The sequence below is a fragment of the Rousettus aegyptiacus genome, unplaced genomic scaffold (assembly GCF_014176215.1).
Source record: "Rousettus aegyptiacus isolate mRouAeg1 unplaced genomic scaffold, mRouAeg1.p scaffold_m13_p_14, whole genome shotgun sequence".
Classification (NCBI taxonomy): domain Eukaryota; kingdom Metazoa; phylum Chordata; class Mammalia; order Chiroptera; family Pteropodidae; genus Rousettus; species Rousettus aegyptiacus.
Genome location: NW_023416289.1, coordinates 3,960,491 through 3,976,704, shown reverse-complemented (window position 1 = coordinate 3,976,704; position 16,214 = coordinate 3,960,491). Strand labels below are relative to the sequence as shown.

At 46.5% G+C, this 16,214-nt stretch overlaps 1 long non-coding RNA gene across 4 annotated transcripts in view; it reads right to left on the bottom strand.

The window, feature by feature from the left end:
- LOC118611329 overlaps window positions 1-11,253 on the bottom strand; it is a 273,187-nt gene extending 261,934 nt beyond the window's left edge. For all 4 annotated transcript variants that reach the window (XR_004954199.1, XR_004954200.1, XR_004954202.1 and 1 more), the window contains exon 1: window positions 10,542-11,253. This is a non-coding gene — a long non-coding RNA (uncharacterized LOC118611329). The remainder of the gene's footprint in view (window positions 1-10,541) is intronic.
- Window positions 11,254-16,214: the final 4,961 nt, after the last annotated feature.

Genomic DNA, 16,214 nt, shown 5'->3' with positions numbered 1-16,214 from the left:
CTAAAAATCAATGCACGACCTTTAGCCAAAAACTATAAAGTCCAGTCCAAACTAAAAACCAACAACAAATGAGATTTCTGTTGATTTCAGGGAGTTGGTTGTCCCGAGTCCAGACTTTCTGAGCCCTGTGTTGGATTTCAACGACTTCCGGGTAACCAAATTCAAAATTTCCAGGACTATCTTGAATTTCTGGGCGGCAAAGCCATCAGGAAGCTTCCATTGCCCAGTCACAGAATCACTTCCCTAGAATCGTAAGGCAACGAATGTTCACGGTGATGCTCGATCCCCGTCGAAAGCATCCCGGTCAAGGTGGGGATTGGGCCCCCTCCACTCCCCGCCGCAGCAGCCCGTCCATGTCTTCCTCAGTGTGCATCACAATGTATGATTTTAAAAATGTTTTCGTTTTCTTGTTTACGGCCTGCACCCTCCACCTCGCTAAGAGGGAAGCTCCGAGAGGACAGGCCCCACCCACCTCATTCACAGCCATGTCCCAGCACAGAGCCTGGAACAGCAGGGCAAGTAAACATTGCCAAATAATAAAATAAGCAACAATCATCAAAGTTATATTTTTAGGGTTGCCAGGAACAGGCGGCTTGTTGCTTGCCAAAGCAGGCCAGTCGGACACTTTTACCAGAGACGCAGTTCTTCTAGAATGGATCTGAACCCACCTGACTTCCACTGGCCCCAGTCTTACCTCTTGGGGTCCCATGAGCTAAGCCTACATTCTCTTCCAACTACGGTTCCTAAATGTTGAAAGACAGGTAGCCACGTCTTTGCGTTGCATTGTTTACCCTAGTGAAACACGTCCACCTTTTGATTTGACCTCGTCAAAGGGGAGAAGAATGGTTGGGGGCAGGAAAAGGACCGGAGGGGTCAGCGCACAGCAAGTCCGGAGCACAGTGCGCAGCGGATGGTTCCGCCGGCGCCCTGACTTTTGGAAAGTACTTTAAAGCCAGATGATCTAGTTTTTCAAAATGTGCATTTCGCAGTAATATCTGAATACACACACTGAAAAATAAGCCTGTATCTTTGGACGAGGTCACGTTTCCATGTGCGTGTAATAGAAGGACCTCTTGGTTATGTTATGAGAGAATGTCCTGGGCTCTGCCAGGCTTGAGATTCTAGGATTCCATGAAGAACACCACGCATCGGTGTGTGTATGAGTGTGTGTGTGTGCACGTGCAAGTGTGTGTATGTGAGACAGAGACAGAGATAGAGATAGAGACAGAGACAGAGAGGGAAAGAGAGAGACAAGGAGAGAGAGGGAGAGAGAGGGAAAGAGAGAGAGAGAGTTTGACTGTATAATAGAGCTTTGCTTCTAAATACTTCGAGAATGCCTTTCAAAGGATCCAGGGCCAGAGGCTCAGAGCAAGGGAGCAACATGGCCAGGAACGGTGTTGCTGGCCTTGAACAATGCACGCCCCCTCGGTGCCCTGAAGAAAATTAACCTTTACAGAAAATAGGGCTATGCTTCTCTTCCTCCCCAAGCTTCCTACTCAACCGAACAAGTCTGTTAGTTCTGTAGCAGAGTCTGGACGGGAAGCACATCAGGAGGCCCAGTCACGGCCCTCCTGAGGCCAGGACATGAAGCTGCAGACCTGGCTGGAACCCACATGCTGCTCACTGAGATTTTGCAGGAATAAGGTCCAGGGGCGACCTTCAAAGCACCAAAAAGCCAGAGAGGACGCAGTGATTAGTTGAGTTTCTTTATGAAGTAGAATGAAAATAACGGTATAGACAGCTGGAGACTGTATGTGCCTGAACATTAGACAGGCTTATTTTTCTAAAATTATTTCTTGAATAAGAGGGAGTTGGATTATATTTAAATCTGCTTGAAGTCTCTTAAATTGTAAAAAAGGCTCTCAAATGCTTTATTTTGAACAAACAGTACTATTTTAGGAAAATAAGTTAGCCTGAAATAACCTCAGCCAGCTGGTTTGGATGCTAAAGAGGTCACCTGACAGAATCAATAAAGAAAGAAGGCAAAGACATTTAAAATAGATTTCGTCGTTCTTCCTGGGGCTATGGCTTTACAAGAGCAAGCTTTGGATGTTGTACACAAGCCTTTCAATGATTGGTTTGAAAAAGCAATATAATAAGTTATCAGTACTGGCAGTCATGAGCATTACTTGAGCATCGGGGTAAACTTTCCAAGGATGGCATCATTCAAAAATTCAAAAAGTGCCGTACCACACCACAAAGAAGAACACATCATAATGGTAACGGTGTCGATCCACAAGAAGACATAGCAAGTCTAAACGTATATGCACCTAACAACAGAGCCCCAAAATTCGTGAAGCAAAAACTGACAGGATTTAAGGAAAAATGGACAATTCAACAAAAGTAGCTGAGGACTTCAATACGCCACCTCACGTAGCGGATAGAACAATGAGACAGACTACGTGCGAGGAAACAGAAGACGGTACCCTAAACTACTCCACCTCACAGACATCAACAAACAACAGAGTTCACATGGACATCTACAGAATACTCCTCCCAGAAACAACAGAGCTCACATTGTTCCCAAATGCATACGGGGAAATTCTCCAGGATAAATCATGTGTTAGGCCCTAAAAGGAGGCTCAATAAATTTAAAAGTATTGAAACCATATAAAGTATTGTCTTTAATCATGATGAAATAAAATTACAAATCAGTAGTTAGAAATTTGAAAAATCTGTAAATTTGTGGAAATTAATGAACACTCTCCTAACTAAACAATTGGGTCAACTAGGAAATCACAAGGGAAATTAGAAAATACTTTGAAATGAATGAAAATAAGAATACAATATGCCAAAACTTACGGGATGCAGCTAAAGCAGCACTCAGAGGGAAATTCATAGATGTAAATGCCCATATTAAAAAAAAAAAGAAAGAAAGACAGCTCTCAAATCAATAAACTTCCTTCCACCTTGAGGAACCGGAAATGGAAAAGTAAGCTAAGAGCGTGCCCAAAGCAGGTACAAGGAAGGAAATAATGAAGATTAGAGTGGAACTACACAGAGAATCAAAAAACAACAGAGAAAAAATCAACGAAACCCAAAATTGACAAACCTTTAGCTAGAATGACCATGAGAAAAAGAGAAGACTTGCATTACTAAAACCAGGAATGAACAGGGTCGTCACGCCTTACCTCACAGATAAAGTGCAATAGCCATGTTTTTGAAGATACTGACAAGCTGATTCTAAAATGCATATAAAAAGGCAAAGGAACTCAGCTAGCCAAAACTAGTTCGAATACGAAGAACAAAGTCGGGGGGCTCCAACTTCCTGTCCTTCCAGGGTCAGCACAGGTCAGATCTCCTGTACAGCGATCACTGACTTCCTCCAATCAGATACCAATATGTCTCCTTCTCATTCCCATAGGGAGCTGTGCAGACCTTCGGCAGAGCTCTCACTCCACGATACCATGTGACTGATGCTGGAGGACACACACGGCATCTTTCCTTCTGTGTCCCCAGGACCTAGCAGAATGCCCCACACAGAGAAGACTGGTAAATGTTGTTTTAAGTGGATGGATGGATGGATGGACGGACGGATGGACGGAAGAACAGACAGATGATTTTAGAGTGCTTTACCTGTGTTCAAATGGATGAGGCGGTGTCGTGTCTTAAATCACTACGACAGAAGAAACACTACCCTGGAAAATCAGGAGACCTCCAATTCTGCCACAAACCCGCATATGACTTTAGTCAAGACACTTCCTCCTTCTGATCCTCAGTCTCATTAGGAAAACCCGTGAGTTGTACTAGAGTGCTCTCTAAATGTCATCCAGACTTCCGTTCTATTGTCCTCGGACTAAGCAGATTATTCTATCCATGTCTAGCACATTTAGCATTTGGTGGAAGTAGCCTTTTAAAACCTAAATTTAGTCTACGGCCATGCCACTCTGAACATGCCCAATCCCGCCTGATCTCGGAAGCCTAGCAGGGTCGAGCCTGGTTAGTATTTGGATGGGAGACCATCTAAATAGTAACCAGGGTATATGAGTGGGTATATTCATTAAATATCTCAAAGGGTCAAACCAGCTGACTACCTACACATGACACTCAAACCCTCTCACAGCCTTTCACGCAACTTGAACCCAGTACTCTTCAAACTACTTTTGCCAAAAAAAAAAAAAAAAAAAAAAGTATGTGGCATTCAGTCGGCATTCACAACAGGTGCCTGACATGGGTCATTTGTCAGCCACAACAATGTCACCCTATAAACTGGCCCTAAATTCCATTTTCTGTTACTAATGGGAAAGGCCATGTGATGGGAATTTATGGGGTGTCCTGGGTTTGACAGGCAGACATGTGGGTAAGGGGAAAGGAGGTCTCCTCTGGCGTTTAAAATCTTGGGTCCCCCCGTGAAGCCTGGGAGTTGTTCCTGAACATGCCAGAGGAAAGAAAACAATGGCTCAGTCCTTCTCTGGCCTCTCGAATTCAAAGAGATTCTCATCCAAGCTGTATTATTTCTCAGAGATTTTCTGAACACAGGGAGGAAAAAAAATGGCTTGGTCTAATTTCAGAATTTTAGCTCTTTTTAAAATTTTGACCAAGACACCCACTCAATTTCTCATTCTGTCTCCAGCCACAAGAGGTTTGACGAGGATTTAATTTTTAACATCCTTGCCAGGGCCAACATGGTGGTTTATGCCTAATATTTGGACACAGGCTCTTGAAATTACTTAATTATCCCATCATTGCAGCAGCATTAGTCAATGTTACATTCGAATATTTTCCAGGAGTGCTGAGGACCACATAAGCTTCTCATTCTTGCCATCCGAAAAAAAAAAAAAAAAATGCTAAACCCTTGCTGGCAAAAGGAAAAAGTCATCATTTAGAGTAAGGGAGTTGGCCATTTTTCCACTGGCTTCCCAGAACTCATTGTTCTTATTCTAGAAACGTTATAGTTAAAACATCTATAGCTCGAATCTGCTTTGTAAAAATCACCGTTTTATAGCAACTACGCGAAGTGGTTTTTTTTTTTTTTCAGTCACTACCAGATATTCTTAAACATCACTAAAAAAAAAAGAAAAAAATCCTTAAAATCTGTATGCAAATATATGATCTGGGTTTACCGTTTCCCTCAGCTGATTCCACACAGAGAAAGACAAAATTGGACATCAGGTTAAAATGGAAAAAACAAATAGATGAATGAACGAATGAACGAACGAATGAAAAAGGTTCCTTTCTCTGCCTTTCAAGAGCGCTCAGCAAGAGAAACCAGCGGACACACACTCGGTGAAAGACACGGGCTGATTAACGAATGCCAGCGCCTCCGTATGCCTCTGATTGGCGACCTGGGGACGTGTTTTCAGAATCTTAACTACAGCACACAACCCACGCCAGAGGCCTGAGAATTGAGCTGGCGAGAATGAGGTGAGCTCCCCGGTGCATTCCCACCCCGGCGCGCCTGCTGACCAACTGCGTGCCTGTGTACACATTAAACGGGGGGAATTTGGATGTCTGGCTTCCTGGGAAATAAAAGGTCAGAGGGTTTATTAGCACCATCAAGCCTTGATTGCCCAGATCCATGGAAAGGAGCGGTGGCCTGGAACTGCAGGCGGCCCTCACGCTGCCTTCCCCACGCCGTGGGGGGGACGCCCGGCCCCGATTTGTATTCCATTAGCCTCCTCCTGTGCCAGGCTCCTCCTCTGGGGGGAAGTAGTTTGTGGACTCTATGAACCGATCCAGGGAAGAATTGTGTTTGTGTTGAGAAGTCATCTAGGAACAAACGCTGGATGCGTCACACAGCGAGGTGCATTAAAAAAAAGAAAAGAAAAGAACAAGTCAGGTCTGTTCTCAGCGGAGATTCAGGGGGTGGGTGGAGGGTGGAGGGGGCGGGGCCCGGCTGTGGCTGTAGGTCTAACGCTTCGACCTTCGACTGTCATTTTCAGTTCCCACGACAGGGCATCCTGCTACACATCCCAGGTCAGGAAAAGGGAATGCTGGCGACATCCTCACGATCATGCCTCTGCTTCCCGTAGGAGGTTAAGTCACCCCCCCCCCCCCAACATCAGGAGCCAAGCATCGACGCCACCTGGCACAGGATAGAAACGTAATCCCAGCAGGAGAGAAGGCTTTGTACAAAGTAGATTTAGTAATATTAATAGATAGATGATGGAAGCAAGGAAGGAAGGAAGGAAGGGAGGGAGGGAGGGAGGGAGGGAGGGAGGGAGGAGGGAGGGATGGACTCGGGACCTTGATCTTCTGGAGGGACCTCTTTCTTTTTCTTTCTTCCTTCTTTCTTTCGGGCTTCCTTCCTTCACTTCTTCCTCCTTCCTAATTCCCTTTTTTCTTCTTTCTTTCTTTCTTTTCTTTCTTCTTTCTATCCGCCTTCCGTTTCCTTTGCTTGTCTTTCTTGTCTTCTTTCCTTCCTTCCTTCCGTTTCGCTTCCTTTTTTTTTCTTGCTGTCTCTTCTGCTTTTGTTTCTTTCCTTCTTTCTTTCTTTTTTTTTCTTCCTCTTTCTTCTCGAGTATCTTTCCTTTGGTGCTTTGCTTCCTTTGTTTCCTTCTTTCCTTTCTTCTTCTTCTTTCTTTCCTTTTCTTCCTTCCTGCCTTCGTTCCTTTCCTTTTCCTTCCTTCCTTCCTTCTTCCCCTCCCTTTTGACGGTGGTTACAGCCCTAAACTGGAGTTGGAGGTCACGGTTTCCTGACGATGCCCATCGAGATGATGGCATAAACCGTCTCCCGTCCTGGAACTCTGTACCCCACCCTTGGCAAATTGTGGAAGAACGCAGTCCTTCGACAAACATTTAGCAGACCCCGCTATCCGTAGACTGACATACCCCGCACGCTGTGCCCCGACCAGCTTCTCGCAGCTGGCTCAACCACCAGGAGAGCTCTTCAAAAACGCTCCTTCCCAGCACTCGTCCCAAAGATCCTGACTTTATAGATCAAGCACAACACTGCAGCATCTGCTCGCCCTCTGGTCTTTCCCTCGCAATTTCTCTCTCACTCTCTCTCTTCCCTGGGTCCGATCTTTGCAGTCTGAGAACCTCTGTAGGGCATGGAAAAGAAAGCCAAGCCGAAGGAAGCTCTGTTCTAGAGGAGCGGAAACACGATCGGATTCGCATTCTAACTCAGTGCTTCCGAGAAGATGCCGGAAGAGGCCCGGGCTGCAACCCAGAGCTGAAGCTCCGCTCAGCTGCCGACTGGTATCTTGGCCAAGACACTTACGCTGAGTTTTCTCAAGTCTAAAATAAGGACAGTAATAGCCTCTATTCTGTGGGGTGGTTGAATGGATGGAACAGAACGGGGCATACAGAGCCCTGAGCGCAAGGCCTGGGACGAGTAATGAGAGTCTTAAAAAGTTGGCTTATGCTGTTGTTATTCTTTACACGGCCAAGTTGGAAAGGTCGGGCCCGTCTGAGTGCTGCGAAAGACAACAGAGGGAAAACGCAAAGTAACAGTAACATCCGGGGGCTACTTACTCTGCACCAGAAACGCTGTATCCATTCCAAGGAGTGAGGTCCTTTGCCCAGTCCCCTCTTGGTGGCCTTTTCTTATTACTGTACCTGGGCGGCAAACCCAGCTCTACCCAGGTTGAGAACAGAGGTCAAGCCAAGGGTGGACCTTCGCAAAGCCGTGACCCTGGGCTTTGCTTATCCCTGCTGCCTAGTTCGGTCGCCTCGGCCGGACCCCAGACACTTCTCCTCCTTAACTATCCTTGAGCTTGCCCCCCCCCCCCACCACCAGGAAAGGACTGATGGACTTGAGGTGCTTGCCGTGAATGACACATGGCTCCCGGAAAGATCACTCGCACTGCCGCCGGGAAATCTGCGCTTTTTCTGAGAACGAGAAGCATTGAAGCAAGGATATCATCTCCGACTGAGGAACCAACAACAATCCCCAAATCGGATCGGAAGGGAAGGCTCTCGGTAGAGGCTGTAGCCCCGCCTCTCACGTCCATGGGGAGCGAGCATGCGTCTGCCCCAGGGGTGCCCCACTGCAGTGTAGGAAGCCCTCACCCCGCCTCCGCATCCGCACCGCTCGGTGATTCTGTGATGCAGACAAGGGAAAGGAAGCCAGCGGTCAGGTCCACAGGAGCATAGAGACCACCACCAAGTCCAGAATTCCCAAGGCACGGGATGCGCATGGCCCCCGCGCCGACGTGAGCTGCTGCACGGGCACCGCACGCCCTCGCGAGACTCACTTTCGGCCCTTGTCCTATCCCTCTGATCTGCCGTGGAGGGAAAATGTCTCCATGGGTCCTAGCGTGCCTCCAATTCCTCTCTAACATTGGCCCATCTCCCTCTTCAAGAACCACAAGTGGGCCTATGACTCAGAATCCTTAGCGAGCAACAGCGTTTAGCCAGAATTTAATAACAGCTCTTTTGTTTTGTTTGCATTATCCTTATTTTTTCTGTTACCTTCTATTTATGCCAACTGGTTTTCCATCTGTGAGAGCGAATAAAGATTTCTTTTCAACAAAAAAGTGCTGAGTAAATTCAGTGAGCCAATTAAAGGGAAAATATTAAATAAACAAGAGTGCATGTTCACAGACATGATATAAAATGGGAAAGTGATTTGCACACATGATTTAAGTCTAGAAAACCGTCACCAGCCCAACTTGTCTCCCTACCCATAGAGAGCCGAGGCCACTTAGTCCAAGGTCACTAGCTTGCTGGTAGCAGAATCCATTCAGGGCTCATCATGTACATTCAGCTAATTCTAAGACACGAGTAGCTAAATAAATAGGGTGCCAGGTCCCCAAGGGAGCAGAATGAAGCCTCAGCGATGGGGCAGGGGAACCTCCCCCCAGCCCCAAAAGAAGTCCTGGAGAGTCTGAAATCTGACCGACAGTGAACCTGGTGGGAATCTACAGGATGAACTCTGCTTCAGGGGGCAAAGCTCAGGGCAGCAGCACGGTGAAAGCCAAAGCTCAGGGTCTTTTTCTTCTGCACAGAATCTGTGGCTAAAACAGAAGCATCTCAGGTCCAGACTCCCTGGCTCGGTTGTTGAACTTTAGGAAATGATGTATAAACATGTGGACGTGAACTACGAGCCAGCATGGGATGTCACTGGGTGTGAGCAGGGATTCTTACCAGAACAAGCAGCTACCAGACTGCACTAGACTCATCTCCAACAGCGACCCCATGTGGCCGAGACTAGCAAGTCTGATAGTGACTGAACTAGAGCCGATCCCCTCGGATCAAAGCAAGATTTCTCAACTTTAGCACTATGGACACATTGGGCCAGATAATTTTTTATGGTAGGAGGCTGCCATGTACATTTTAAGAGGTTTAGATGTCTCTCTAGCCTCAACCTACTAGATGCCAATAGCATACACACACACACACACACACACACACACACACACACACACACCCTGTAATGACCAACACTTTCTTTAGACATTGGCAAACGTTCTCAGGTTGAGGGGAAGGGAGATGTCCCTGGTTGAAAACCACTGGACTAAAGTAATTCCAAAAGGGTCTTGGATAATTTAAAGAAAGTGTAGAAAATTCTCAACGGGGAAATATTGGACCTCTTGGTTCCAGGGGATGCAGGGGCTCAGAAACTGTTTAAAAAACAAGAATTTACATGAGCGGACTTTCTGGATATAAACGTGAAGGGCCTAGCATGCAGCCATTGCTCAATCACACACTAATGTCCTTGCCATGTTCTTGGTCTTCGGCATGCCAATTTCTTTCCTGAGCTTTTAAAGATCATTGTGAATAGACATAGGCTAATTTCAAAATTGGAAAGAAAGATTGGAGGGGGTTAAAAAGGGGGCGTGCGCCTCTGCTTTCGGCGACCCACCCTGCTTCCCCAGCCAAACCCTTGCGCCCCCACCTCGGCCCCCTTGCTCCTCCCCCCGGATGCCTCCTGGTCCCCTCCCCACTTTCACTCTTTCCAGCTCCACCTACCCAGACGCGTCTCCAAACCTAAGTCAGAAGTGTGGGTGCCTGTTGGACACTCTTCCAAAGCCTCTGCGTGCGACACCAGGCCGCCCACCCCCGGCGCTTGCCCCGGCCCCGCCCACCTCATCCTGCGTCTCCGCCACGCGCGACCTGCTCTCTGCGCTACGCCCACTCTCCGCAAGGGCCTCTGCTCACCGGCGCCTGCGCGAGCCCCTCACCTCGTCAGGGCCACCCCTCTTGCGCGGTCTCTAAAGGCTCCACGATCCAGAGTCCTCCGGGACACTTACAGCAGTGGTGACTTTGTGATTAATTGTCTAACATTTCCGGAGTACGAGGATTACGCTTACTCTTGGTTTGTTATTTTATCTGAGCGCAGAGCAGAGCCTCGCAGGAAAAGGAGTGACTAGAGACATCCAAGAGGGCAGCGATGCAGGAGGACGCAAACTCACCCTGCCCCGGGGGCGAAACCAAAAATGCATGTGTCTAAGCAGCAATCACTCCCGCCAGTGGATGGAGCACACTCAGTGAGCAGCTTTGGACAGCAAACAAGGGAAAGAGACCAGCCAGAGAGGCTGGCAAACCGCGAGAGCCCTCCGAGAGCTGCCAGAACTCTCCAGCCTACGGAATGGGTGACACCACTCCTTTACAACCCCTCCAGCCCCACGGGAGCACTGTTCAGGGCTGCGTCCTACCTGCAGGGTCACCGGCAGCAGCGCGTTCACAGCTACATTGCCCGGAGCCTTGGGCCTCCACGCAGAGGGAGAAGGAGCAGTGCCCCAGGTGCCGGAAGTGCCTGCTGGAGCCCCAGGTGCCGGAAGTGCCTGCTGGAGCCCCAGGTGCCCGGAAGTGCCTGCTGGTGCCCCAGGTGCCCGGAAGTGCTTGCCAGGTTCCAAGCAGCTTTCCAAACTACCCAGCACATAGAGCACGGACAGAGGTCGCTTCTACATGGGACCACTTGCAATACAACAAATAGGAGAGAGACCACATAGAGAAGACTAGAGAGTCAGGCAAGCCCTCCGGGAGCTACAGGAAGTCTCCAGGGTAGAGGAGCCAATCAGCTCCATTGTTTACATCCCCGTCCACCTCCACAGGGTGGCGAGGGCTCTCTCCAGGGGTTCCCGTGTGCCTGCAAAGTCGCTACAGAGTGTTCCCAGACACATCACCCAAACCCGTTTCAGCCTGAGAAAGGGAGCAGGTAAGATGACAGGGCATTACTACACACACCTGTCCCCCCCGGAACTGCTCGGGCTCGGTAACCAAGTGCCCCAGATGCCTGAGGCACCTGCTCTGCTCCTACCGGCCAGCCAAAACCACTCACACACACAGTGCACAGAGAACCCACTTCTGCGTGAGGCTGCTTTTCCAATACTGGAAGAGATAGCTATTTCGTCTAATCCATATAAACAAATACGGAAAGTCAAAATGAAAAAAAAAAAAAGAAGCATATTTCTCAAACGAAGGAATAAGAAAAATTCCCAGGCCCTCCCCCACCCCCCACCCCCCAAAAAAACCCTAAGCAAACAGAAATAAGTAATTTTCCTGATAAAGAATTCGAAGAACCGGTTATGAGGATCCTCACCAAACTCGAGTGTGGAATAGAGGGACTTGGGGGAACTTCATCTAGAGTAATATAATAATAGTAGGGGATTTTATTTTATTTTTTTAATTGCAATAATAGTAGGGATTTAAATATCCATTCACATCCATGGATAAATCATCCTGACAGAAAATTAATAATGAAATAATGGCCTTAAAATCCTCTTAGAGATTGACTTAAGAGACTCGTTTAGAGCATTTCATCTAAAAATTGCAAAATGTTTACACCTGTAAAATATCTTTCACATGTTTTTCATGCAACATTCTCCAGTATAGGTCACATATTAGGCCACAAAATGAGCCTCAATAAATTCAAGAAGATTAAAATCATATCAAGCACCTCTTCCAACCACAATGGCATGAAACTAGAAATCAATTACAGGAAGAAAACTGGGGGAAAAAACCCACAAATATGTGGAGACTAAACAACCTGCTTCTAAACAACCAACAGATCAAAGAAGAAATTAAAAAAAATCAAAAACTACCTTGAAACAAATGAAAATGAAAACACAACTTTTCAAGACGTATGAGATGCAGCTAAAGCAGTTCTAAGAGGGAAGTTCCTAGCAATGCAAGCCTACCTTATGAAACAAGAGAAATCCCAAATAAATAAACACTATACCTAAAGGAATTAGAAAAAGGGGAACAAACAAACCACAGAGTAAACAGAGGAAGGAAACAGTTAAGATCAGAGTGGAAATAAATGAATAGACATTTAAAACCAAAAAGAAAAAACGAGAGAGGAGCACGCATGTGTGTTCATGTAAATCCTTTTTTTTCATATGAAATGGTATAAAAACAAGGCTGTGATGGATATCATGGCTTCTCTTGCTTTCGTCAGCTCAGTGTTCCTTTTCTCCTTCTGCTGGGTCTAGTGCCCACCTTTTTTGGGGGGCAGTGACAGCTTCGGACATCTCTTTCAGTCTTGGACATAAAGTGAGAAGGGAATCTAACCAAAGCCAATTAAAGGGTCTTTCCTAGAATGCTGATTCCTGAGTGGAGATGCACGGGGACAGGTGTTTGGAGTTTGGCCATAAGGGTCTTGACTGAGATCAACAGAGATGACCTGAGTCTGGCCAGTAGCCCTCCCACAATTCCTTCTTGTTGCTTAAGTTAATGAAGACCTGTCTCTGTTACCTGCACTCACAGAACCTCATAACAGACTCTTTAAAACTAAAAGAGAGACACAGGTTGGGCCTGCTTCCTGGAAAAAGTTTTTGGAAGTTAAATACTATTCGACCAATTAGAAATACGTTAAGGTCAATGATAGATGAAGTGGAACTAAATTTAGTAAACTGCAAAGGAACTCAGAGTTGGGGGAGGTGTGTAGTTTAAATGCAAAAGAGGGAAGAACTTAAATCAATCTAGTAAGCACTTGATGACTGTAGTATGTATTCTACAAAAGAAACCGTTAGAATGTGATGATGCTACCTGGGCCGGGAAGATGGGGTGCAGTCCAGTTCTTGGGTTAATCAGTAGAGTTTGTAAACATATACAGAAGAGTTGCATCATACAAGGATTGACTTTGCTCAATTATTATCAGAATCAATGTCAGTTATGACTTATTTGTCCTGGAGGAGCAGTCGAGGTTGATAGGCACCCATATCCTGTGACGATTTAACTCTGAAAGCTGAAGTCTTCTTGAAAAGATCTGCTTCTGTGCAATTTCTTGAACCTTGGGAGTGGGGCGTGGTAGACCGTGAACCCCTGGAAGGAGCCCTTGATTAACAGCAGACAGAGAGCTGGTGGATAAATACGGCTTCCCCGCTTATAAAACACTTGCTCTCAAATCCTTACCCTGAATCTACTTCTGGGGGAACCCCAGCCAAGACTCCTGGCGTTTTTAACTCAATTATCCTCACCTCACTGCTATGCTCCCCAAATGGAAAGCTCCGTGGTGTCAGGGGGTCAAAATCCAGCATCGTCCATCGAGCCATTTTCTCAAATAGAAATCCTACATATACTTATAGCGTTTGAGCTTTTCGAGAGCCTACAAAATGTTTGAGACCCTAAACAAAAGGCGTTAGCTTCAAAATGTCAAAAGAAACCTGCAAAACCAAATGCAATATATGTTTGATTAAATGTCTACAAAATAGAGTATAGTAGGTCAACTAGTCAACCACAGCTGAAATAGATTTAGGTGCAGCTGTGCGTGAATTATAATGAATGCGGGACACGGATATTTTTAAATGCTTGCTAAGAGGTAGAGCAGAGGGTGGGAATCATGCTGATGAGCTACGCATGTTATAAACCATTCCTAGTGGAGGAGACTGGAATTTGTGTGTCCGAGACGACACTTGGATTCTTCAAACCAGAAGGAAAATGTCTTTCCTGCTCGCCCTGCCTCCCCTAGAGTTATAGATCACTATCTGCAGACAGAAATCTTTTCTGGGGAGAAGATGTCATCAACGTTTAGAATCCAATATTTACCCTGGCTTTGTTCTGCCTTCACAGAATCTATACTCCGTAGCAGTTCTGAGGAAGTCACAACCCTCCCTGCCGGACTGTGACACCTCCGGTCCCCTCCCCCACATTAGCTTTATATCCAAATGTGACTCGGAGGCTGTCGAGGACCACGGTGATCAATGACAGGTCCAATCAAAGCCACCCAGACAGGCAGCGCACTCTCCACTCCTTGATATAAAAGGTGTTTGATTTCTCATCCCTTTGTTTTTGTCACTGAAAGAATGCTTCCCATGTGTAGATTAATTAAAGTGTAAACATTAAATATTGATTGATGCATTATCAGCATGGAGCAGTGGCCTCCCGTCTGATTGATTCCTACAGTGATTTATTGTCATATTTGGGGAGTCATTTCGCTTGATAACCAAGAGGGATGACTTGCCCCCCCCCAACCCCCGCCACGCTGGCTCCATTCTCCTCTTTTTCTTTCTTTTTTTTTTTTTTTTCCCATTCCCTCCTCTTATTCTTCTAGGTGACATCTGAGTTCCAATAACTAAAACATCTTCATCTTACTGTCGAGAGAAAAGTCTGTGACCTGACATTGTTTTGCATATGTGTATGTCTGTGTGTGTCTCCCAGGCAATTATCAAATCAATTAACAACTTAACACAGAAAATAGCGAATCTACTCACTTCTATGGGACATTTGTGATTAACGGAGCCGCCCTTACCGAGCGAGCGCTGTGAAATATCATTATGGGTTTGTTGGCGAAGCGGGGGCAGGGGAGGAAGTACAAAATAAAACAAAGATGGGGTGGGGGAGACCCCAGAGTTCCAGCCCCGTCCCTTTTCTGAGATGCGCTTTCATCATGGAAATAGAGAATGGAGAGGGAATAAAGTAACAAATCATATTTATAATCAGCCGCGAGTCTCTATAGACGTGAATCGCCATCCCACATTTCGTCAGGTCGACCCGTGTGAAATTGCTGTTTGTATAGGTCAAAAATGATCAAACTTCGACTATTTCACATGACTCGACCTTCTATATTTAAACTCCCTTCCCAAGTAGCATATGATGGTTATCGTTTATTCTGTTTTCCAAATGATAAATTTGGCACAAAAGGGGTGGGTCACATATAGCTACTGTCTAGTTTTGAGCCTGGGCGTAAACCAGGCATGAACCTAAATGCTTTACACAAGTTCCTCACGGATGTTTACTTTTCACCACCTAAGAGGTAGTGCTATGGCTGAAGACTGTGTTCTCCCAAAACTCATGTGTTGAAATCCTAACTGCCCAAGGTGATCATCTCAGGAGGCGGGGCCTCTGGGAGGTGATCGGGTCATGAGGGTGGAGTCCTCCTGTGTGGGATGAGTGCCCTCAGGAAAGAGACCCCAGAGGGTACAACGACGAGGCTGGTCCCCAGAGGAGGGGCCTCTGCTGACCAGGCGGGTTCCCTGACCTCAGATTTTCCAGCCTCCAGAACTATGAGAAATATACACTAGTTGTTCATAAGCCTCCAGGTCTGTGTTATTTTGTTACAGCAGCCCAAATATGCGAAGATAGGTAAGCACTACCATTTTACCCAGATAGGATTTTCCACTGACCCTCCGTCGCCAGCATCTTGTTTGGACGCTGTGCTCAGGGAGCTGAGAGTCTGGTCCCCTATGAGTCATAAGACTAATTTTCAAATAGTTTTCAAATAGAACTAGAAAAGGAAGCCCGCACTCTGGTCCCCCTTCTACCTCCGTCTGTGTCCGCGGAAATCCCCGCTGGCGGCTGGGAGGGCGGACCCTCCCACACTCAGGGCTCCATGACCATATCGATGCTGCTACCGCACTGTGCGATTTGCATCACCCAGCAAGATGCTTCTTCGCGTGGTCAAGGGTGAGCCCTCTGCTCTCCCCACAATCCCTTCCATCTTCTTCCTCTGACCCTCTTCCCAAAAGGGTCTGGACAAAATAAAGCATGATTGGCTACGACGGAACAGCCATATCCTTTAGAAAGCTTCACACTCTCCATAGGGCAGTATGTAATTACAAATTATTGATTCGTGGAAAATGTATCAAATGGCGACCACTTCCAGAAAACCTCCTGGTATAAACATATCCCACTGTCGTAAGACTTTTCAATGAAAAAAAAAAATTAGTTGAAAATGTTTTCTTCCTCTGTGTGTGTGTGTGTGTGTGCGTGTGTGTGCGTGCGTGTGTGTGTTGGTATTGGTGATAGTGTTTGCTTTCCAGCTTCTTGAGTCGAATGTTCAGAAACCGTATTTTCGATTTGATGTTTTGATAAACCCGTTACAGCTATAAATTGTTCTCTGAGAACTAACATAGCCACATCCCACAGGTTTCTGGTACATGGCGCCA